The sequence below is a fragment of the Balaenoptera ricei genome, chromosome 8, assembly GCF_028023285.1.
Source record: "Balaenoptera ricei isolate mBalRic1 chromosome 8, mBalRic1.hap2, whole genome shotgun sequence".
NCBI classification, from domain to species: Eukaryota; Metazoa; Chordata; class Mammalia; order Artiodactyla; family Balaenopteridae; genus Balaenoptera; species Balaenoptera ricei.
Window position 1 is genome coordinate 39,257,193 of NC_082646.1, and position 24,034 is coordinate 39,281,226.

A 24,034-nucleotide genomic window follows, 5' to 3' on the forward strand; every position below is an offset into this window, starting at 1 on the left:
CATTTCTTATTTCTTTGTCATACAAAGAAATAAGGAGGAGTGTTCCATGTCCTCTTCTGAAACAGCACTACTTAGTCTATGCTCAGCCTTTGGAGACTGAATTGAAATAGGCTTATGAGGGAATTTTCCACTCAAAATCTATCTCTGCCTAAGACAATTTATTTTCTAGCAAATAAATGAATAAAATGCCCTCCATTTTCTTACACACATCATTTACATGTATAATTTTATTATATGTACAACTTTTGTGTAATCAAGAAAAATGCAAAAAAATGTTTTCATTGAAAAAATATTGAATAATCTCTAAAAGCATTACTCGGAGACATTGAGAAGATGGTTCTTTCTCTGAATCACCCTGGCAAAGGCCAGTAATTACTCTATGTCCTATTGCACAAAATTCTATAAAGAAGATTTTCTATATTTCTAAAAATAAGACTTCAGAAGTATATTAATATTTGAATGGCCACATTTAATATATTATCCCTCTGAGCATTTCTGAGTCCAGAAAATGAAAAAAAATTAAAGACTGTTTCTTTTTTGTGCTTAATAGTGAAAATTATGAAAATCACATTTCTGAGACCACCCATAACCCTATGAAAGAAAAATTGCCCCCAGATCAAGCTAGCCTGAGTATATATACTAGTAATTTTTACTTATCAAACATAGCTAAGGTCATATAGAACTCATTGTTATTTGTTTGTGTATTTTGTTTGTTTTTGCGTTCTGCATTGTTTTTAACTACGGGTAATAATAGGAACACCAGATTGTAAAATCTGTCACACCATTGGGCTAGGAAATAGTACCGATTGTTCCTTCTCTGTGTCTATCTCCCGCTACTACCTGGCCAATCACCATCAATAATCTAGTAAATACTCTTAGAAAACACTATTGGTTATCATTCTATTGCTGATTCAATAAAACAAAAAGGTAAATTAAAATCTAATTAAGCACTCTGTATGGAAGGAAAAAGTAAGCGGGTCTTAACTTGAACCTTCTAAACAAATTTTTCACAAGAAATAGTTAAAGGTCTATCCATGGGTCACTTGAAATGGAGGTGGGGCAAACAACAAAAAGAGGATGGATAGAGATTGTGATTTAAATATCTTTGTGTATGTCTCTATTTTTACTATGCAGCATAATTAGGTCTTTGCCGTATACGCATTCATTACGTCAGCTAATGGCTAGCCTAATGAAACAACAGCCTGATGAATTATGCATTTGTTCCCACTTTAGAAGGCTTCTCTACTTCTTGTTTGAGGTCTTTAAAAATTAATTATCTCAATAGTAGGTTGATACATGGAGACTTGAGCATCTAAAATTTAGTCTTAAAGTTATTTTAAAATACTAAAATAGATTATAATACAAAATAAGTACGGGAACTTGTACAACATATGTCAGAGTAACTAATTTTTATAGTTCCCTTCTCTGAAGCCCTTTGAGATGAAGAAAAATAAACAAATACAGGAAAAAAAATAATGAAACTATAGAATACTTCCAAACCTATTGCTCCAAGTCCATGGATAAATCTCACTTACAATAATTATACTAATGGTGGCAAATAGTGTTAAATTAAGTGAAAATGCTGGAAAGTGGTATACATCTCTTTTCATTGATATTATGGGATAATGGGAAGAAATTAAGAGGAAAAAACTCAAATTGACCCTACTCAAAAAATCAAACAAACAGAAGAAAACAAAATCCTGTTTGGGAGGATGAGGGCTCAAAATATGGGTGGAAACAAGGACACATAGCAAGATCCTTTACTTGATTAGAGCTCTGTGGGGAAACGTCAAATAAGCCCAAAGATACTCCATGGTTCTGATATAGCTTCTAACCTGAAAGAGGAAAGGCCTGGAGATGAGTCTCAATGAGATGAGAGATTTAAAACAAGAGCCTGGGAAACCAAAATGAGCTACTAATCCATGACCAGAATGATGAAAGCCAACTTTCTTCATGTCACTTGACCTCTCACTGGTATGTGCAATTCCATCAAAACAGAGGTAAGCACAAGGAAAAACAATCGTCATCAATGTCAATATTATCATAATAAATAGTATTATCACTATTATTATATATATATCAACCATAACCTAGAGAGAGAGAAAAAAAGAGAGTTAAGAATGTTTACTTATGCTGATTTTCAAACCTCTCAAGGGATGCAAATAGTGTCAACGGAATAAGAATGTTATTAATGTCATAAAATTATCGACAGGTATAAATAAAGCCAAATTGTGTCCCTTCCAATTTACTGGGGACAACAGTAGAGAGGACGATAGAATTAAAAACAGAGGTAAAAATTCAACGAATGGCAAAAAAAGGAAAATAAGATAAAATTTATAAAGTGTCATTAAAGAAAGAATTCAGACATATGAATGACATTTAGAATATATTTATGTTAACATTTACATAAATCTTACACCTTATAGACGAAGCACTGATATACATCTTGGGTTACAGCAGTGAACAAAACAAACCAAGTCCTTCACTCATAAAAATCTAAAAACCCAGACTGAATAAAAACAGAGTAACCCAGATAGTTTATCAATAAAGTACTAGATAAAAGTGTATGAGGTAAATGAGAAAATAGGAAATAGCTGCAGTATTAATAACAGATAAACTTTAATCTAATGTAAATGTTCAGTTATATAAAGAATGTAACAATATTATGACAAAAGATACAATCTACAATTACCTTTTTAAGTGAACAAATTATACAGTTAGAAAACCAAAGTCCAATCCAGATTTTCTTATGTCCTAACTTTGGTAAACCATTTAATCTCTCTACACCTCAATTTCCTCATTTGTAAAATGAGGATAATAATGGTGTTTATTTGATAGGTTTTTGGGATGCACCTACAAAAGTACCTGACATGTGATATATTAAATGTAAATGCGTGGTAATAAATAACATTATTTAAATGTTCAAAGCAAAAACTGTAGAAAATATATAAAAATGAAAATCACAGCATTGCAATGGTATTGGTAGATCTAATATGCCTCATACTGCAAATAGGATGTTCTTTATTTTCAATAGTATCAAGAATATTTTAAAATTTGTGGGGCTTCCCTGGTGGCGCAGTGGTTGAGAATCTGCCTGCTAATGCAGGGGACACGGGTTCGAGCCCTGGTCTGGGAAGATCCCACATGCCGCGGAGCAGCTGGGCCCGTGAGCCACAATTACTGAGCCTGCGCGTCTGGAGCCTGTGCTCCGCAACAAGAGAGGCCGCGACAGTGAGAGGCCCGCGCACTGCGATGAAGAGTGGCCCCCACTTGCCACAACTAGAAGAAAGCCCTCACACAAAAATGAAGACCCAACACAGCCAAAAAAAAAAAAAAAAAAAAAAAAAATTTGTGAACATATTAGTCTCTGAAAAAAATCTCAAAAGTATAAAAAAATCTTTAAATACTACAAAATTTTATTAACCACACAACAATAAACTGAAATTAAGTAACAAAAGTACTAACAACAACAAAATAGAAATACTTTTAAAGAAACCATTAGACCAAGGAAAAATCATATAACAATTACAGGAGTAACTGAAAAATAATGATGAAAATGGTACATATTTAAACCCTTGGGCCATAGCTAAACTGAACAATATCCATAGCTTAAAAATGTTATTGCAAAATAAGAAATAAGAAATTCATGTATTAGTAAAAGAAAATTAATAAAATTGATAAGTAAATTCAAGAACAACTTCCTTGAATAAGAAAATATATAAATAAGATATATAAATCAAAAGTCATTTTAATAAAGAAAAATGGAAAAGCATAAATACATAAAATTAGCCATGACTTATAAGATAAAAATCACAGATACAAAGGATTTTTTGTTCTTCTAAATGTTGATTAACTTTATGCTTTTATGTCTAAGAAGACATATCCTACCAGTAGCCTCTTTTGGCTGCTGGAGCAATATAATGATTAGAAATAGAAGCAGAGATTATTGACACTCATAACCTCAGAATCTTTTCTCTCATCCACTTAAGACATGCATCAAGGACATCATAGATGTTAAGCAATGTCTTGATCCACGCAAAATTCAAGCAAAGGAGTATTCACAAAGATTTTTTAAGTACCACTCTGTCCCATCATCATTATTATCAACAAGGGCTAAAATGTTGTTCACAAAAATGTTGGTAATGGTTATCACTGATGATGGGTTATTAAGTTTTTGACACATTGTTTTATTATACCAGATAAGGTTTTATGATCTTAATATTCAAAACCAAAATTTTTTTTTTTTTAATTGAAAACCTAAGAACATTCCTCTGAATGCAAACAAGAAACAACAAAATAGAAAGGAGTTATTATGGGCAGGCATTGCTCACACCTTCTTATTGTGGCTTGTATTTGTTACTATTCAGAGTACATATGGAAACTTTTGGATTTATTGGAATTTACAATAAGGTTTGCCAACATATGACATGAAAAATTTGCCCAGAATTTTTGTAAGACTCTCTTTTAGGAAAGATAGTTTCTGAATTAAGGTGATAAGTTCTTTTAGAACTAGGAGTTCATGCGAGGGTATAAGTTAGTAATGCAATGTATAATACTAGTTGCATTTGCTATAATTAAACAATTTTTACATTAATGACATTAAATGCATTTGGTATCAGTAAATGAATTAATATCTGTACAAAGGAAAATTACTGAGCTTGTCCCCATATAGAGCAAGTCTGACCATTTTAACTTAACCAGTGGAAGTTTAGTCAAACAACTAGTTTGTGTGTGTGTATGTTGGAGAATTAGTTCTAGTAAAAAGCAAAGGGAAAACAGACTAACATCTGTTTAGTAAGTACCTAACATTATTATAGACACTTCTCACATATTTTACCTCATTTTGTCCTCCTAACACAGCTGTTAAGTATTATAATTCCCACTTTATACATGATGAAACTGCAGCTCAGAGAGTTTAAGTAATTTGGCCAAAGCTATAAAGGCAGCAAGGAGCAAAGTCTGAATTCTAATCTAATGTTACTTTGTTACTGATTAGCAAAGAACATTTTCTTTCCATTATACTACTATATTAATAGATTGAGCTAACTAATTTGATTTAATTGTTCAATGACTTTAGAGACTCCTCAGATCTTTTACAAATGATAGAGTTATTTATAGACACAACTAAAACAAGTAGCCCAAATTAGAAGATGTCCAATCCTCTTGGCAATATGAACTTTGACTTTGCTTTACAAGAGTGAGACTTTGCTCTGTAGGAGACAGAGGATGGCTAGAGCAAAATGCATTTGTGTCATCTGATTATAAGTATAGCAACCCATAAAAAAAAGGGTAGAGTAAATTAGCAGTGTGAACATCAATCTATGTTGATTAGAAGGTAGAATTTGAAGTCTAATTCTACTATACCTTTGTCTCAGGAGGACAAAGTCCTTTGTCTAAAAGGACTCAGTTCAATCTCTCAAAACAAGAATGTTGTACTGAAGAACCATTGAAAATGAGGTGTAGATCTATAACCTATATTTATCATAGATCAAAATATCCAGCTCTCTTTGTGTTTGCCTAGAATCCCACACATAATTCCAGTTACCTTTACTCCAGATGCTTGATGAACTGAGTGTCGTCAAAGGGTAAATGTCTTTAACATTTTTTTCTGACAGATGGCCATAAGCATTAGTTCATCCCTCTGATTATGACTTTAAAGATTTGAGGGTCACTATTACTTATACGTTTTACCGATTTCATAAAAATTATTGACTTATCCTGCCAAAAAATTAAAACTTTTCCACATTACATCTTACAACACTTAGAAGATAATATTTCACTTTATTTTTCATTTTCATTAAGTCTGGAAAGCAGAAGAAATGACAAATGGATAATCCTAAGTAAATAATGGACCTCAAATACTTAAGACTGGAACACAAAGAATCCATCAGTAATTTTCTACTAGACAAAATGTACACGACTCGTTTTTATGTATTGGCATAAAAATTCAAAATGAGTTATCCACTTTCATGATACAAGCATACCTATTAAAAAAGTATTTTGTGAAATCTTATGAGAATCATGAATAAAGAAACATATCTGTTCCCATTTATACTGTATGCTGCCTACCTTTGTCCTATTTGACCCTCATTTATTACTTTGTATTTTTTAGCTTTTGTGCTTTAAAATTAAGCTAATATAATAGCAATTCTATCATGACTTCAAATGTTTTTCAATACTTCAATTTTCTTTGAATGTTTCAGTTCTATCTCCAAGCCATTTACTCAAAATTTTTGACTTGAGCTGTCATAAGTTAAGTTGCAGTTAATCTTAAAGTAAAAATTCTTTTTAGATTGAAGTTGAGTTGATAGAACTATAATTCACAGACACCTCTGTACAGCAAGCAAGTTTATTCTCCTCAACAGTTAACAATTTTAGAAGTGCCAAAGTTTAAAGAGAGAACCCATGTATCATTTCTTCAAAGTCACTCAAGTTTTCAACTTCAAGGACATGCCTATGCATATAACCAGTTTTCCTGAAGGAGTTAAAGTGATTAGCTAGTACAAAACGCATGCAGAATGACTGGGTAAATGACCTTTAAAATAGTGAGTATTAAATGGTTAAATCATAAATCTGAGGAGCCAGAGGCAGAAAGTATGTGTGACTGCAAGAGAATCATAGACCTCAATGGTTTCTGTAACAAATCATAGACAACGCAGAACCAGCTTCCCCATCACCAGAAAGCTAGGAGCTTAGAAAACCCTCCTGTCACTCTTGTATGCCTCAAAGGCAGTTGAACAATAAAAAGAGGCATAAAGCGTGAATAGAAAGTTACCCATGAAAGTTTTAGATATGAAGAGAGGGTGCATATGCACATCAAAAGGAATTCAATGGCTGAGCATGATATTTCTAGGCACTAATAAGCTCAGATGGTTTAGTTTGACAGTGATTAAGTTACATTCAGTTAAAACAGTCATAACTGGAACTACAGAAATAAAATCAATTCATATTTTGTGTTTAAATATGAACTCTGAAGAGTTTCCGAAAAAAAGAGTATACAGTTCTCACCTACAAGGGTTGAATAATACAAGAAAAAGAAGCTGCTTATGACAGCACTATTCTGCAAGAAATATTCTGGGACCTAAACCCACCCAGGAGGGTCTACTTTGAAAATCATGTATACAATTTTTGAATGAGGGAGAGGAACAGGAGTTTTCAAAGGGAAAAGAGTTAAATCGATAGCCTAGATGGAGCCAAAGCTGGAGACAGATAAATCCTGAGCAAGGTTGAAGCACTTACGGAAAGTGAGCTGAAAGAAGAGTCATTAAAGGAAACTGAAAGCACCAAGTCATGGCATAATATGGGTGGGTTAAGCTAGGAATTTCTTTCTTTCTTTTTTTTTTAATTTATTTTATGGCTGCCTTGGGTCTTTGTTGCTGCACGCAGGCTTTCTCTAGTTGTAGCAAGCGGGGGCTACTCTTCATTGTGGTGCGCGGGCTTCTCATTGCGGTGGCTTCTCTTGTTGCGGAGCGCAGACTCTAGGTGTGGGCTTCAGTAGTCGTAGCATGCGGGCTCAGTAGTTGCAGCACGCGGGCTCTAGAGTGCAGGCTCAGTAGCTGTGGTGCACGGGCTTAGTTACTCCACGACATGTGGGATCTTCCCCGACAAAGGATCGAACCCGTGTCCCCTGCATTGGCAGGTGGATTCTTAACCACTGCGCCACCAGAGAAGTCCCAAGCTAGGAATTTCAAGATCTAAGACTGAGAAGTCGTGGTGGGGGAGGGGGAGGTTTCTGGGGATTTCTTTTTATCAGGACACTGTGCAACCTTGCCTGGCCAAGGTAGACTCTTAAAAAGTAATCAGATTGGGTCAGTGAGAGAGTGCATGGGGGAAGGTAGACTGATTTAGAATTCTCTGCTTAATAGTATGACATATCCTAAGATGAGAAAGTAATAATATAGCATAACTCAAGTGAGAGTGACATAGACTATCAAAATAAATAAAAAGACAATGCAGAACCTAGACTACTTAAGAAAAGCAAATTAAAAACTAGACTATATATATATATATTTTTTATCATTTAAGTATGAGTTTCTCCAGTTACTCAGAGAGGAAGAACTGTTTGCATACTCAAGAAACTCATTGTTTATTTGTAAGTTAACTTACCAGTAAACTAGTACTAATTTTACTGATCACGTAATGTGGTTCAGTCCAACAAAATTATTATATTTGTTGTCTTTAAAAAGTTCAGAATTAAATAAATGACTCAAATGTTTTCATATTTTTTCATTCAACAATATTCAGCGAATATTTTGGGGCCCCTACTACACGATTAGCCCTATTCTAAGTCCTGGGCATAACGCAATGAGCAAAAAAGATAAAAATTATTTTCCTTCACAAAACTTACATTATAGTGAAGAAAGACAGACCATAAATGAATAAATACAATGCACATTATGATAGACGAGAAGAAGTGAAATGGAGAAAACTAAAGCAAGGAAAATGATAAGGAGTACAGCGGGAGGTTAAATTTTAATTAGAAAATTCAAGGAAGTCCTCACAGACACTGTGACGTTGGTAAAAATACCTGACGAATGTGGAGGAATTAGCCAAGATGATATTTGATGACAGAGTTACTAGTGGAAGTAAGTGCAAAGACCCAGAGGCAGGAATATTCAGGTAATTTTCAGGGACAGAAAGGAGCCGGTACGGCTGGAGCACAGTGCTGTGGCTTTACAGGCAATGAAATGATACATTTGTACAGAACGGATGCAACTGATATCTGAAAAGATGATGCTGGCGCACAGCATGGAAGAATAAGTAATTGGCCATCTGATAAGATGCAACCTCAGACAGATTTCTTTTCTTATCTGTTTTGATATAAAAGAACTCATGATATAAATTTTTCTCCTGTTTTTAAACGGAACATGTGAGTGCATAAGCAAAGTGGAGAGGAAGAATACCAGAGGTTTCTAAACTCAGAATTTCCCATATGTCTTCTCACATCCAAGAGATAAAACAAGTGTGAAAAATTTTCAGAACAAAGACAGATTTACATTCCAAATTACTTTTTAAAAAATCTAGCAGTTTTTAGCAAAATATGACCACCAGAGTGAAATGCTCACTTCTGGTCTACTTCATTTTTATTAGTTTCATGACATAGAAACACAAGAATGACCACATCCATGAGCTCAATTCTCCATATATTTGATCTCTGGTATTTTGGTATATTTTATTTCAAACTGTACCACATCTGAAACATTATCAACAATTTTAACAGGCCTAAATTTTACCTCACATCTGTCAGTTCATAAAATTTTTGTTCTTCATGCTGAGAAATTTTGAGAGAGATATTCTAATAATTTTCAACACAGAATATATTCATTTAGCATCATATATAATTCACCCTGGAGGAAAGAAAGGATGACTTTTTCTATAGCTGTCCATTCATTTTTCCCCCAAATAAATAGTGAACTCGCTTTTTGGAAATTAGAAATTACTAGGAATATATTAAATTGGTTTCTAATTTAAACTTACCTACTTTTTTTTTACTTCTCTTCCCCAATTTTCCAACATAATTTGCAAATGCTTACAAATTGTATAAACCATGTATGAAATCCTTTCTAAGATTTCCATGAGTCCAATTCTCTTCCTCCAGATAAAAGTTCAATTTTTCCTTTTCTGTAGACTGTAAGACAAATATTGATCAGATGTATTGCAACTGGTTTTTAAGCATTTGACCTAAATGAACAAATATTTTTTTAAAAAAGAGTGCTTTAAATCATTAAAATGATTTCTTCATTTAAATCGTTTCAAAAGAAATCTAATGCCCACAGTACTTTCCTGATTACACTTACCCAAGAAATGTAGCAAATAGACTAATGAAATTTGTAAAATTGACAATTTATTTTTGCCATACTGTGAGAATAGACAGAGAGAACCAGAGGAAGTATAGTCTGTTTATGAATCTTAAATTCACTCTACCACAAGGGAGTACTTGCAGTGGATGTAAAGGAGGAACATTTAGTTATAAATTAGAGATTTCTTTTTCATTTAGGAGATCATTAAAGAAAAGGAAGACATTTCGTTCCTAGAAAGATTAATAGCTGTTTCAGCACCACTCTCCACACCCTCACCTAGTTTGTGAACACTTATTTCTAACTTTTCAAGATATCCTGAAATCTCTGTAGCTGCACTGCCAGTGAAGGAAGATTTACTTAGCTTGGGCTCACATAGAGTATATCTAGTATTTTGACCTTAGATTCCAGGAAGATACTTGCCTATATTAAAAAATAAACTTGATAAAGTACCAGAAGAAGAAAAGATATCTTTGTAATCACTTGCTCAAAAGTGCCCACCTCCAAAGTGTAATTGGCTCCTGAACATTTATATTATACATATGTTAATTAGTACTGATTGGCAATGTACAACTAATTTTTGTCATCTATCTTCATTTTTAGAAATAGCAAAATGATTTTGTCAACTGGTTTTATTCTGTTGTGCTTATTATGATTATGAGAGTCCAAAAATAATAACAACCACCTGACATACTGTAGATGCCCCATAAATATTGGTTAAATGAATGAAATTAATGAATGAGCCTCCATTCAAATGCAAAATGCTTTTTTTAACATCTTTATTGGAGTATAATTGCTTTACAATGTTGTGTTGGTTTCTGCTGTATAACAAAGTGAATCAGCTATATGTATACATATATCCCCATATCCCCTCCCTCTTGTGTCTCCCTCCCACCCTCCCTATCCACCCCTCTAGGTGTTCACAAAGCACAAGCTGATCTCTCTGTGCTATGCAGCTGCTTCCCACTAGCTATCTATTTTACATTTAGTAGTGTGTATATGTCAATGCTACTCTCTCACTTCATCCCAGCTTACCCTCTCCCCTCCCCGTGTCCTCAAATCCATTCTCTACGTCTGCATCTTTATTCCTGTCCTGCCCCTAGGTTCATCAGAACCATTTTTTCTTTTTTTTTTAGATTCAAAATATATGTGTTAGCATACAGTATTTGTTTTTCTCTTTCTGACTTACTTCACTCTGTATGATAGACTCTAGGTCCATCCACCTCACTACCAAAATGCTTTTTTGAGTTTATAACTGAGAAATTCTAACTGCTCCCCTGGAAGCACGTATTGAAACAAAACACATATCAGCAGATCCCTTGTTACAAGACTCAGCTCCCTCGTTTCTAATAGACAAAGGAATGTAGTTCTAAAGGGCATTTTAACTTTCCCTCAGCTTCCTTTATCTCTCCAGAGGCTTTATTTCTAAAATCTTTACTAAAACCTTGCCTTTTGTTTTATCTCCCTTGTCTAATCCAATTTATCAGTTTCTTCTTTTTTCTAATGTTCCAGCATTATGACTCAAAATTAACCTATGCTGATACTAAATTATCAACATTATGGAGAAAGCATAAAGATGTAAAACCACATATAGTATATTAAGATTTTACCTACAAGTTAATCACAATCAGAGAGGATTTAATCTTGACTACTATATAGGAATTAAAATCCTTGTAGTTTTTCTAAAGAAACTTTAAAAATTCATTCTATCATCCCACAACCTGACTGCCTCATTTGGGCCATCTCTTTTAACAGGTGTGTTCTCAGGGAACACAAACTAATTGCAATTTAACCAGACATAATTAAAATGGCAATTACTCCCTCCCTCCTCCTAATATAGAATGTATTTTTAATTGATTTTGGATTATCAGTGCCACTCATTTTCCCTTGAGCAGATAATACGAAGATAAGTTTATATGGTAACATAGGAAAGGAAGTATGTGTTTAATATTTAGACTTCATCTGAATTGTTTGCAGAAAGTTGACTTTTCTTTTCTGTTTGTTCACCATGGCACAGATTTGCTCTTACACCTACCAGAAAGCAACTCCCAGTTATGAAATAAAGAAAGCAGTTTGACTAGTACTCAACTTCAAAAATAAGACTTAGATATCATGGCATCTACCTAGTTCTCAGATCACCTCCTCTGGAGGAAGACGTGACTGCAGGACACTCAAGTAACCTTTTATAGATGCCCTTATGGCAAAAAAAAAAAAAACTATGGTTAACCAGCATTAACTTGCTAGGTGTGTGAGTGAGCCACTTTGGAAGTGTATCCTCCAGCCCTACTCATCCTTTCAGATGGCAGCAGCCCTAACTGTCATCTTAACTGCAATTTTATAAGAAACCCTGTGCCCAAACCACCAGATTCATCGACTCCCAAATTCCTGACTGACAGAAACATTTATGTGAGATATAAATGTTACTGATTAAGCTGCCAAGATTTGGGGTAACACAGCCATGAATATCTAATAAAGGTTTTGTTTGAGTTAGGATAACCACTCTGATATCCATCCTGAGATATCCACCTGCACTTTAGCCTACCCCCTTAACAGTACTGTTGTGGGAAATATATGTGAATATGAGTATCCCTGCCAGTAAGGGGACTACATGTGCTGTATACCCTTCCTCACTGTTTTGACCATTCCAAGAGAGCAACTTCAGACAAATATGTATCTCTACAATTTTTATGCTGTTATATTGCTCCCATTAATATACTTTCAAATCACTTATTTCAAAAGACCCATAAAAAGAGATGCCTAAGGAATTCTGTCATTTATAAATTATGTCAGAAGCATATTCCCAAAAACTGTTGTAAAGATATCAAGAAAAGTTATGCAGAACTTTATTACTGGGGAGAATCCCACATAGGAAACAAGAGCAGCTCAGTGGATATGAGGAAAATTCTTTATGTTCAATCTAATAAATCCCCATATTCTTTTAGACAGGAACCTCTGGTCATTACATTTTCTTCTTCAGAGAGCTCCTCCGTGTGGCCCTGAAGAGAGGAAATAAATCAGTTAACTCAAGGGGTACCTAATCTCTTTTTAAGGTCAGGAAACACAGGAAGGAGATTAGAACTCATGGTAATTTCATTGAAAAGATCTTGACAATATAAATTTGTAATTTCCTGAGGCTGGTGTCATTTATAGCTATTGTTAGATGAAAATAGCTAAGCTAACTAATAAAAGGTGGTAATTAAAAAAAAAAAAAAAACTCCTAATTTCAAAGGCAAAACATTAGCTTCATTAAATCTTTTATTTCAGGTACTATTCAAGCAATAATTATAGATAAAATAATCTCAGTTGACAAATTTTCTTCGGCACTAATTTACCACCCCTCCACCAACCTCACCAGAGGAAACCCCGTGTCACCTCTTTCCTTGTGAACTTAGGTTCAGTTTTGAGTCCATGGAAAGGAAAAATAAAGAAAATAATAGGAGAATGTTGGCTCTTTCAGGAGAAATATCTACATTTATTAGTACATACGCAGGTAATGAGGGTGGCAAGCAGGTCCTAAGCTCACAGAGAAGCTCTGAGCAGTACCAGCATGAAAGGAGATAAGGAAGACCTGAAAGAGTCAGCATTTTTCTCGGCCCTTTTTTCCAGAGGTTAAACTGACAGGATGTGAGACGCGTGGTCATTTTCACAGCAGGCGGCACTTGCCAGTTATTCTCCTGTTACTGACTCCATGAATCAACTTAATGAGAAGGAGGGTAGAGTTTAGAATTTCATTAAATGCCACTGCACAGCACTTTTGAACATGCCTTATTACCCATTTAAACCATGCTGAGACTCACGTCCTCCCTTTCCTTTTCCCCCTCCCAAAAGAGAATAAGAATACACCCCCTTTTTGCCCCTGTTTTAATCCTTCTGCTATTTACTTTTTTTACTATTCAGTCATTTTGATATCCATAATCTTTTTATGCTTCCCTCATCCCCTAATGAATCTATTATCCAGAAGGCAAGAGACTCATAAAGACAAAGAATTTTGCTACTTTGCATGTGTTAAGTTTCATTCAACAGCATTCTCATTTTTTCGGGGAAAAAAAAAAAAACCCTACTTTTCCTTATTAGCAAACCAGCAATCTTTTAACCTACTTCCCATCACTAATACTGCTTTGCTTTTGAAAAATGCTAATATCCAATGAAATTAAACCAAGCCAGCCTTTCTTTTAAGATTTTTTTTTCCTTTCACTCATGAAATGCATAATACTAAAGCTGATTGCCTGGCTGACTCCATTATTAGATAACCCCAAAATGTCAAATGGTACTGTTTAAACTAGGTGAGCAAAGCAGAATTATTAGTCCCACACAGGAAAATTGTGAACCATTACAAAATCAGTGAAAAGAAGCTTATAGGAATTTCACAGTTTGAAATTAATAATCGGGTTTTAGCTCTTGTATTTTTTTTTTACTACCTTCTATTTGGGTACTGGAAGCCAAAACATTCAAAAGGAACAATTAAGCTCTCTTGACATCATGAACCTTCTTTCCTGCAGTTGGGTCAAGACACTGTGGGCAAATAGATGGCCCAATGTAGGTCATTTAAAATATAATCAGCTTCCCATTGTTTTATTACAAGAGATAGTGAGTACTCAAAATTCATCACCATTGTTACTTGGTTGGGTTTTTGTCCATTTATTTTTGGTTGTTTTTAAATCCTATTCAGGTACATTTCCATTCTTATTAATTTCACATGGAAAATGAAAGTGGGTTCTGTTCTTTCTATTCACTTGTGACTAGGGCAGAACTCATGTAAACCTAGAATCTCACCATTCATGCTATACTACTACTGAGATTTTGGGAATTTTTCAAAGAAAATAAATTGTTCTAATCAGATGCTGCTCATTCAAAAGAGTAATGTTTCATCAGACACACTCTATTCCAGGTGGTTCTAAAACTGCCTGCACTGTAGCTGGCCCAGCTAATAATAAAAAGTAAATTAGAAAAGTAAGCTTTAAGAGTTTAGTGAATCTGCAACCATGAGTAAGTGCAATTTTGTACCTAAAATAGTTTCCTAAATAATAGAAATTCTTAGGGTGGAAAAGAAAAATCTGGCAAGATAAGAAGCCTTAAAAACATGACTCCAAAGTAACCATAAATTTTCCAAGGAAGCTATTCTGTAGTCATTTGCCATTCGGCGATGCTCCCATATAGTGAACATCCTTTCAGAGTGCCAAAATGAAGGGACATTGTAACGTGAATTTTGGCATTTTATATTCTAGGTATGAAATAACTGATTTTCTGGAGAAACTAAAAAGGGAGGGGGGCAGGGAGAGCTCCAGTCCAAATATCCCCCTGTCTGGAAAATTTCCAAATATCTCTACTCAGTGATAGTTTCTCCCTTCTCTGGGCCTCCTTAGCACTTTTTCTCACAGACCTCTTTAAAGGTATTCTGAATGCTATGGGACTAGTAATATATGTCTTTGCTTTCCCCACTAGATAGATGCTCAACTCTTTAAGTACAGGAATTGGTATTAGTCATTTTTATATTTCCAGAGCCTGATTCAGTATCTGGCACTCATTAAATTCAACAGCAACAAATACATATATCACCTATCATGAATTCATAATCTAGCAGAAATTTCTGGAACCTGCTTTATTTTTTCCAACTCCACAAAAGCAAGTATTAATTTGCACATTATTCTAGGACAGATTTTTCTTTAATTATTCTCTTAAGAGAGTTAACTTTATCAAAGAAAGAACTTAAGTGGCAAAGTAATAATATAACTAGACTAAAAAAATCAAGGGATCTGTTCACGATGAGGGTAAACTTTTCTCCTATATCTAAAGTATTCATTCTGCTGAAACTAAAAATATTCAGCATGTGTATATATCCTTTATCAATATTAGAAACATATCAAATTTTATTTCCATATGATATATAAGAATAATTACCAATAGATTCCTGAGTTCTGGTTCATAATCCCAGGGTTATGAACTAGGTTTAAGAGCCTAAATTAACTTATACATCTTTCTTTCTAACACATATATTACAAATGATTCAAGGTACATGGAAGTGATTTGAAAACTGTAAAGTACCACACCACTGGACCCCCAAAATAGAATGGAAGAGCTAAATTTTAAGTCCTTGAAACTAGACATGAATGATAAAATTTCAGATACCAAATACCAGGGAATAATCAGCTATAAAAGTTGATCTATCACTTCAATTCATTTCACATGTATTGCTATAGATCTTTCACTGAATATACAGCATATTGACCTGAGTTACCGCACTTGCCAGCCCTTGTTTTTCATGAAAGAAATGGCTTACATTCTAGAAACCATTGAAACATCTCTGGGGAAATCATACAAGATCCCAGCTGTGAGGAAAAATAATCTATACATGATGTAAAGAAGAATAAATACTATTTATTATGGATCAGGTAAGATTGGTAGTAAGTTAGAAATCATCATCGGTATACAATAAGGGATGTATGGTATTTTTTTAATTACAAATGAAAAACAAGTCTCACAATATTTTGTCATTCAGTGGCTTCCTAATCAATAGAAGTATGTCCACTTGCTTTGTTAAGTTGAAAGCTGGTGGAAATTTTTTAAAAGAATCAAAAAATGTGGAGGGTTTTTTTTTTTTTTTTTTGAGGACTAAAGCCAGAATAGAAAGTATCCAATGTAATTTCTTAAAGTACATTTATCCAAAATTTCTAATTTTAACAAATTAAAAACCCATATGTTGAAGGAAAAAGCTAAAAGATGTAGAAAAATTTACAGAGCTGTTTTCTGAGTGGTTTATTTTAAGTTTGAAAAATATCTCATCCAGCGGTATATAAGTTCAATTTTTACTTATTTTTTTTTGATAATTAAATATTCTAGAAAAAAAGTCTAGCTTTTCCTGTGGCTGGAGTAACTTGATTGTGTTCCTACAGCAACAACCTAAAAACACAAGGCAGAACATGAGTTCAGCTAATAATTCCTCCTCTCCTGTACCTCAGAGTGGGGAAAAAGGATGAAAAATTAATACACATGCTTTCTGATCAGTAAAGACCAGTCATTTAATGCTACTTTATATTAAAACTTTCTAAGAGATTGTTAGATAGGCCTAGATTTTTCAGGTTAATATGAGGTCTTTTTCAATAAAAATAGTTTTCATTCTTATTTTATTTTGAAGTAAAACTGGAATGCTTAAATTTCTTTGGATGTTTAACTTGATGGTTGTATTAAAGTTATTTTCTAATACAGATGTCATATATACTTCTAATTGTGTAATGTGTTGCCTATATAAGATTGTATGTCATCTCTATATAATTGTATATATAAAACCTGTATGTGTAAGCTTTTTTTATATAAACATATTGAGTGCATTGTATATTTGGATACATTAATGTACTTACATATTATTCTGTAATTATATGTTTTTAGAATGTGTCTTACTGTCTTACTCATTATCACCACTCTTAACATTTACACTTCATAGCTCTACTTCTTCTCCTATCATTTTCTCTTTATAGTCACTCCAGTCAAGTTTTGACCCTATTATCTCATTGAATGTGCTCTCTGCAAGATCACCTTACATTTTTGTATTTAACCATTGATTATCCTTTCTTTCTTAAAATGCTTACTTCATTTGCCTTCAAGAGCCTCCATACTTGTTGTTCTTATTGTTACTTTCTCTTCTTCATGGCCGTTCCTTTTTAGTGTCCTTTGTAGAAAACTTCACCTTGTCCTGGTCACCAAGTATTGGCATTCCCCAGAGTTTGGTCCTTGGACCCAGTCAATTTTCTATCTGTATTTTCTCTCCAGATGTTCTCATCCAGTCCTTCTGGCTTTAAATATTACCTATGGTTTGATAACCTATAGTTTATAAACCTCCTGCCCTGACCTCTCCCCTGAACTTTAGACTTAGATAAGAAAAATATTTACATGACATTTCCATTTGGTTTCTAAAGGCATCTCAAACTCAAGATGCCCCAAACTGAATTCTCCTTGTCCTGTGTCCCAAATTTTAGTAAATGACATGATCATTTACCAATCCCTCTCTTGTCTCTTCTAATTCACATTCAGTCCCTGAGCACATCTTCTAGGCTCTCTTTTCTCACTAAACCCACATATGACTAAATGCTGCCAAAGTTTCAGGCATATTGTTATCTAATTTCAGTACAAAGCACATTAGCTTTGGGGAACACTTGTGTAGAATTACCACTTGAGGACTGGCCCAGATCACAATAGTAAGGACATATATAAAATTATAGCAGCATGGACTAATCTCTTGGAGGCAGGAGTTACTGGCAATTGTCATCTTCTCTCTCCCCTTAGTCCCCTATCTTGCCATCTTATAATACTTGTGAAGGAAATAAAAAATGAGTGGCATAAATCTTAGAAATATTCAACAATGTAGTCCAATAGTATGTACAAACTCTTCACATTTTAAAAAGTACTATCCCAATTGTTATTTCATTTGACCCAGAAAACAACCTTAAAAAAACATTGGCTATGTAGGACTATGATATTTTTAAAGATGAGAAATTTTTATACACTTGAGATAGAAAATTATTTTCTAAAGTCACAACCAAGAAATTAGTCAAGTATGGCCACCAAGTCATGTTTCTGATGCTAAATCCTTAACTACTGATGCATATGAAAGGTGGTAGCACACCAAGACAGACAGAATCCTTATTGCCACGTTTTATATTGGTGCTGCCTATTTATTTTCCCCTCCTCTCCAGGTTTTTCTGTGTCATACAGCCATAACAGCAACATATCCACTCTCTGCTTCAGGCTTTCTAACACACTGATATCCTCACCCTGGAATACTCTTTCCTATCCTCTTTGCCAGAAAAACTCCTTATCATCTGCCAAGTCCCAATTAATCAGTAAGTAAATTGTCACTTACTCTAGAAAGAGACACTCTGGAAAATACAAGTTGCTTTTTTATGTGGTCTCATAGTGCACAATATTCAAATAATAGTCAAAACAGTGTGTTTTAACTGCATATCTTTCCCACTGGAATCATAAGTTCAACAGTGGCAGGGCCATGTTTGTAGCTGACTTGGTAGACACCACAGGCTTGAGTTCAGAAAAGGTTTATTAAAAATCAAGGAATGATGAGTGGGCATAATAATTTGAACACCAAACCTCAATCTAGCATACCCAGATCATATATCTATCCATAATACTTCATAAAACAACTGGTTTTAGCTCTGACATGTTAAAAGCTTGGAAGTCATTAATCCAATCTTGCATAGGAAAAAGCCAAAAAAACTGAAAATCAATAACTTTCTCCCAGCCCACCATAGAACTGAGATTTCAAGGCAAAACAATACCCTGAATTCTGGATAAGCAAGTCTAGAGAGTCACAGCCAAAATTCATGTTAACTGGAGTAAAGCTGCTAGAGCCATGAACTGGAAGAAAGAATTTAATTGATAATTAAGATGAAATGATGGAGGTGGACTGTGGACAAACTTAAGAGTGAGAAACTCCTGGGGGCTGCAGTCTTAGAGTGGCTTCACACTTTGTAGATTTTACCTCTATGAATCCAGAAGCTTCTCACAATTAAGAGCCAAGAGAGATCCCCCTGTGGCACTGGCAGGGAAAGGAGAAAAGAAGCCATTGTGAAATACAGCATAGTACTCTCTATCACAAAGCTCTATTCTCCAGGGAACAAGACTTCACCAGACCCTCATCCCATCTAGGGAGAGGGCGTTCCTCTGACTCCAGCTCCCTCTGTCCTTCCTGTTTCACTCAAGGGGAAAAACACAGCTAAGAAATACCTGTGAAAGTCACAGCCCAGGGATAAAAGCCTACAAAAGCATGGAGATTTAATCACTGAGAGTGTATAATGCTCTCCTTTGCCACACATTACCATTACGCCAATAATAACAGTAGATTATAGCTAAAAGAGCTTCAGGATAGACTCTCTCTGCGGAGGAGTACTTAGGGATGATCGAAGTCTAGGAGGAAAAACAAGCCCAAGGGTAATGAGAGATTTTTGGCCTTTGATGCCTACAGCTACAGCAAATATGACACACGGCCAAACTCCTAGCCAAATTTTAAAAGAATCTTCAACTGAAGTCCTTTTTAGCTTAATTCCTATTAACTGATAGAACGTATTCAGGAGAAAGTGTATGCTGGCTTGATCTGCAGCACAAAGGAAAGAAAATTCAAATTAAAAGAACCAGTTTAGATGCCTACCAAAGTTCTGAGAATCACTAGATAAACTACTTGTGATGAAGGTTCTAAAACCTGGGATCATTTCCACATGAGAATCACAAGCCTCTCATTAACTTGCACAGTCCTTGCAAGATTGTTAAGCAGATTACTTCCATCAGTACTGAGCCAAGAGCAGAGATTAAAGTCACCTTTGCAGATGTTTAAGTCAACTATTTTAATAAATTGATTATTAGTTGCTAAGCAAAAAGGAACTTTAAATATAAAATCTCTGACAAGTTAAAAGTAGAGATGGAGAAAGATATACCATGCTCATACTATTCAAAAGAAAGCTGGATTAGATACATGAATTTCAGAAGAACAGTTTTTAGAACAAGGAATACTACCAAAAATAAAGAGTGGCACTACATAATGGTTAAAAGGTCAATTATCAGGACATAAAAATTTTAAACATTTATGCACCTAACAGATCATCAAAGTAAATGAGAAAAATATGATACAACGGAAAGGAGAAATAGAAGAAAAATGAACAATTATAATACAATATTTCAAGAAGCCTCTGTCAGTGATTAATAGATTAAGAAGGCAGAAAATTCAGGGAAGATATAGTTGACCTGAAAAATCACTATCCGTCATTTTGATCTAATCGACAGAGAATTAGCCATCCAGTAACAGCAGAATACGCATTCTTCCCTATCTCACATGAACCACTCACCAAGATGGACATTATTCTGGTCTTTAAAATGCTTGTTAACAAATTTAAAAAAATAGAAATCATACAAAGAATGTTCTCAGACCACAGTGGAATTAAACTAGAAATAAATAATAGAAATATGGCTAGAAAATTGCTATATATTTGGAAAGTATACAACACACTTTTAAATAACCCATGATTCAAAGAAGTCTCAAGAGTAATTTTAAAATATTTTAACTAAATGAAAATAAAAGCAAAAATAGCAACATTTGTAAGATACAGTGAAATAAGTCTTTAGAGGAAATTTTATGGCATTAGATGTGCATATTAAAAAAGAAAGATCTAAAATCAATAACCTAAGCTTCCACCTTAGGAAACTAGATTTTTGAAAAGTGAAATTTAAGCCTAAAACAAGCAGAAGAAAAAGAAATAATAAAAATTAGAAGATAAATTGATGACACTGAAAACAAGTAAACAATAATTACTTCAGTGATACAAAGCTGATTCAACATTTGCAATTCAAACAATTATGATCCACCAAATTAACAAGTTAAAAAGAAAAGTCATATGGCTATATCAACTGATGCAGAAAAGGCATTTGAGATAATCCAGCACTCATTCATGATAAAATTTCTCAGTACTCATTCATGATAAAAATTCTCAGTAAACTACAAATACAGGAGAGCAGCCTCGTTTCCATAAAGAACACCTACACAAAAGCCTGCATATTTATAGCATTTTTATTCGTAATCATCCAAGACTCAAGCAACTAAGATTCCCTTTAATAGGAGAGTGGACAAATAAGTATATCCATACAATGGGATATTATTCAGAGATAAAAAGAAATGAACAAGCTAAAGAGAAAAGCCACAAAAAGAGATAAATAAAGCTTAGATGCATATTGTTAAGTGCAAGAAGCCAGCGTGGAAAGGCTAAAAACAAGTGTGCAATTGTACATTAAGAGAAAGCTAAGACAAAGGAGATGGGGAAGGGGACAAGTTCAATAGGTGAAGCACAGGGAAATTTTTAGGGCAGAGAAAATATTCTGTATTATACTGTAATTGTGAATATATGATACGACACAATTTCAAAAGCCATAAAACTTTGCACCACAAAGAGTGAATCAATATACACAAATTTAAAAATTAATTTTGGAAGACACAGACTGTCAGGATGAAAAGTAGACAATGACAGAAACAATCTAACTGTTACAAATATATGAAACAATCTCACCAAAAGGATGATGAATAAGATGTTGATCTAAGTAAAGGAAAATAGTGGAGTCTAAAGTGAAGACTAAAGGCAAAAGAGAAAAACATCAGCACTCTACTCCAGTTGATAAACTTATTTCCCATGTGATCTGGTAACAATTCTGATACTGCTATATATTTATACTGAAATTGAATAGTTAAGAAAATGTTAGTAGATGGTGGGAACTAGATTTCTCACTGTTTGTAAAGAAGGTTATAGATAAGCAAGAACAAAAGACTCGAATGATCCATGTGGTACTGGGTTAGAGTTGGAGCCATCAGGATGAACCCGTGCTCATCTTAATACATATTACATGTGGAAATCTTTATAAATATGTACATATACCAGGGCTCCTTAGGTAAATGAATAATTCTAGGACTGGGGCAGGAAATATATAGGATGAGCCTGGAGTTTCTTACAGTGACAGAAAGTAAGGATGTACTGCACTAAAACACAATGGTGTGGTATATCAAAAAGACACAAGAGACACTGGAAAGAGCTTTTAATACCATGGCTGGAGCAATCTGAGCAATAAAATAAATAAAGTAGTATTGGATTATAAATCAAAGTATAAAATAAATGTATATAGGTCAATGTATTATATACATAAATGATGTAATAAATAATAAAGGGAGTTATGGTTTTCTCCCGGTATATGCCAAGGAGTGGGGTTGCTGGGTCATATCATAGTTCTATTTTTAGTTTTTTGAGGAACCTCTATACTGTTCTCCATAGTGGCTGTACCAATTTACATTCGCAGCAACAGTGTAGGAGGTTTCCCTTTTCTCCACATACTCTCCAGCATTTACTGTTTGTAGATTTTTTGATGATGGCCATTCTGACTGGTGTGAGGTGATACCACATTGTAGTTTTGATTTGCATTTCTCTAATAATTAGTGATGTTGAGCATCTTTTCATGTGCCTCTTGGCTATCTGCATGTCTTCTTTGGAGAAATGTCTGTTTAGGTCTTCAGCCCATTTTTGGATTGGGTTGTTTGTTTTTTGATATTGAGCTGCATGAGCTGTTTGTATATTTTGGAGATTAATCCCTTGTCAGTTGCTTCATTTGCAAATATTTTATCCCATTCTGAGAGCTGTCTTTTTGTTTTGTTTATGGTTTCCTTTGCTGTGCAAAAACTTTTAAGTTTAATTAGGTCCCATTTAAAAAATTTTTGTTTTTATTTTCATTACTCTAAGAACTGAGTCAAAAAAGATCTTGCTGTGATTTATGTCCAGGAGTGTTCTGCTTATGTTTTCCTCTAAGAGTTTTATAGTGTCCAGCCTTATATTTAGGTCTTTAATCCATTTTGAGTTTATTTTTGTGTATAGTGTTAGGGAGTGTTCTAATTTCATTCTTTTACATGTAGCTGTCCAGTTTTCCCAGCACCACTTATTGAAGAAACTGTCTTTTCTCCATTGTATATTCTTGCCTCCTTTGTCATAGATTAAGTGACCACAGGTGTTTGGGTTTATCTCTGGTCTTTCTATCCTGTTCAATTGATCTATATTACTGGTTTTCATGTCAGTACCATACTGTCTTGATTATTGTAGCTTTGTAGTATAGTCTGATGTCAAGGAGCCTGATTCCTCCAGCTCTATTTTTCTTTCTCAAGATTGCTTTGGCTATTCAGGTTCTTTTGTGTTTCCATACAAATAGTAAATTTTTTTGTTCTAATTCTGTGAAAAATGACATTGGTAGTTTGATAGGGATTGCATTGAATCTGTAGATCGCTTTGGGTAGTATAGTCATGTTCACAATATTGATACTTCTAATCCAAGAACATGGTATGTCTCTCCATCTGTTTGTGTCATCTTTGATTTCTTTCATCAGTATCCTATAGTTTTCTGAGTACAGGTCTTTTGTTTCCTTCGGTAGGTTTATTCCTAGGTATTTTATTCTTTTTGTTGTGATGGTAAATGGAATTACCACAGAGCACTGAGTAGAGTTCCCTGTGCTATACAGTAGGTTCTCATTAGTTATCTATTTTATACATAGTAGTGTATATATGTCTATCCCAATCTCCCAATTCATCCCACCCCCCCTTCCCTCCTTGGTATCCATAAGTTTGTTCTCTACATCTGTGTCTCTATTTCTGCTTTGTAAATAAGTTCATCTGTACCATTTTTCTAGATTCCACATATAAGTAATATTATACAATATTT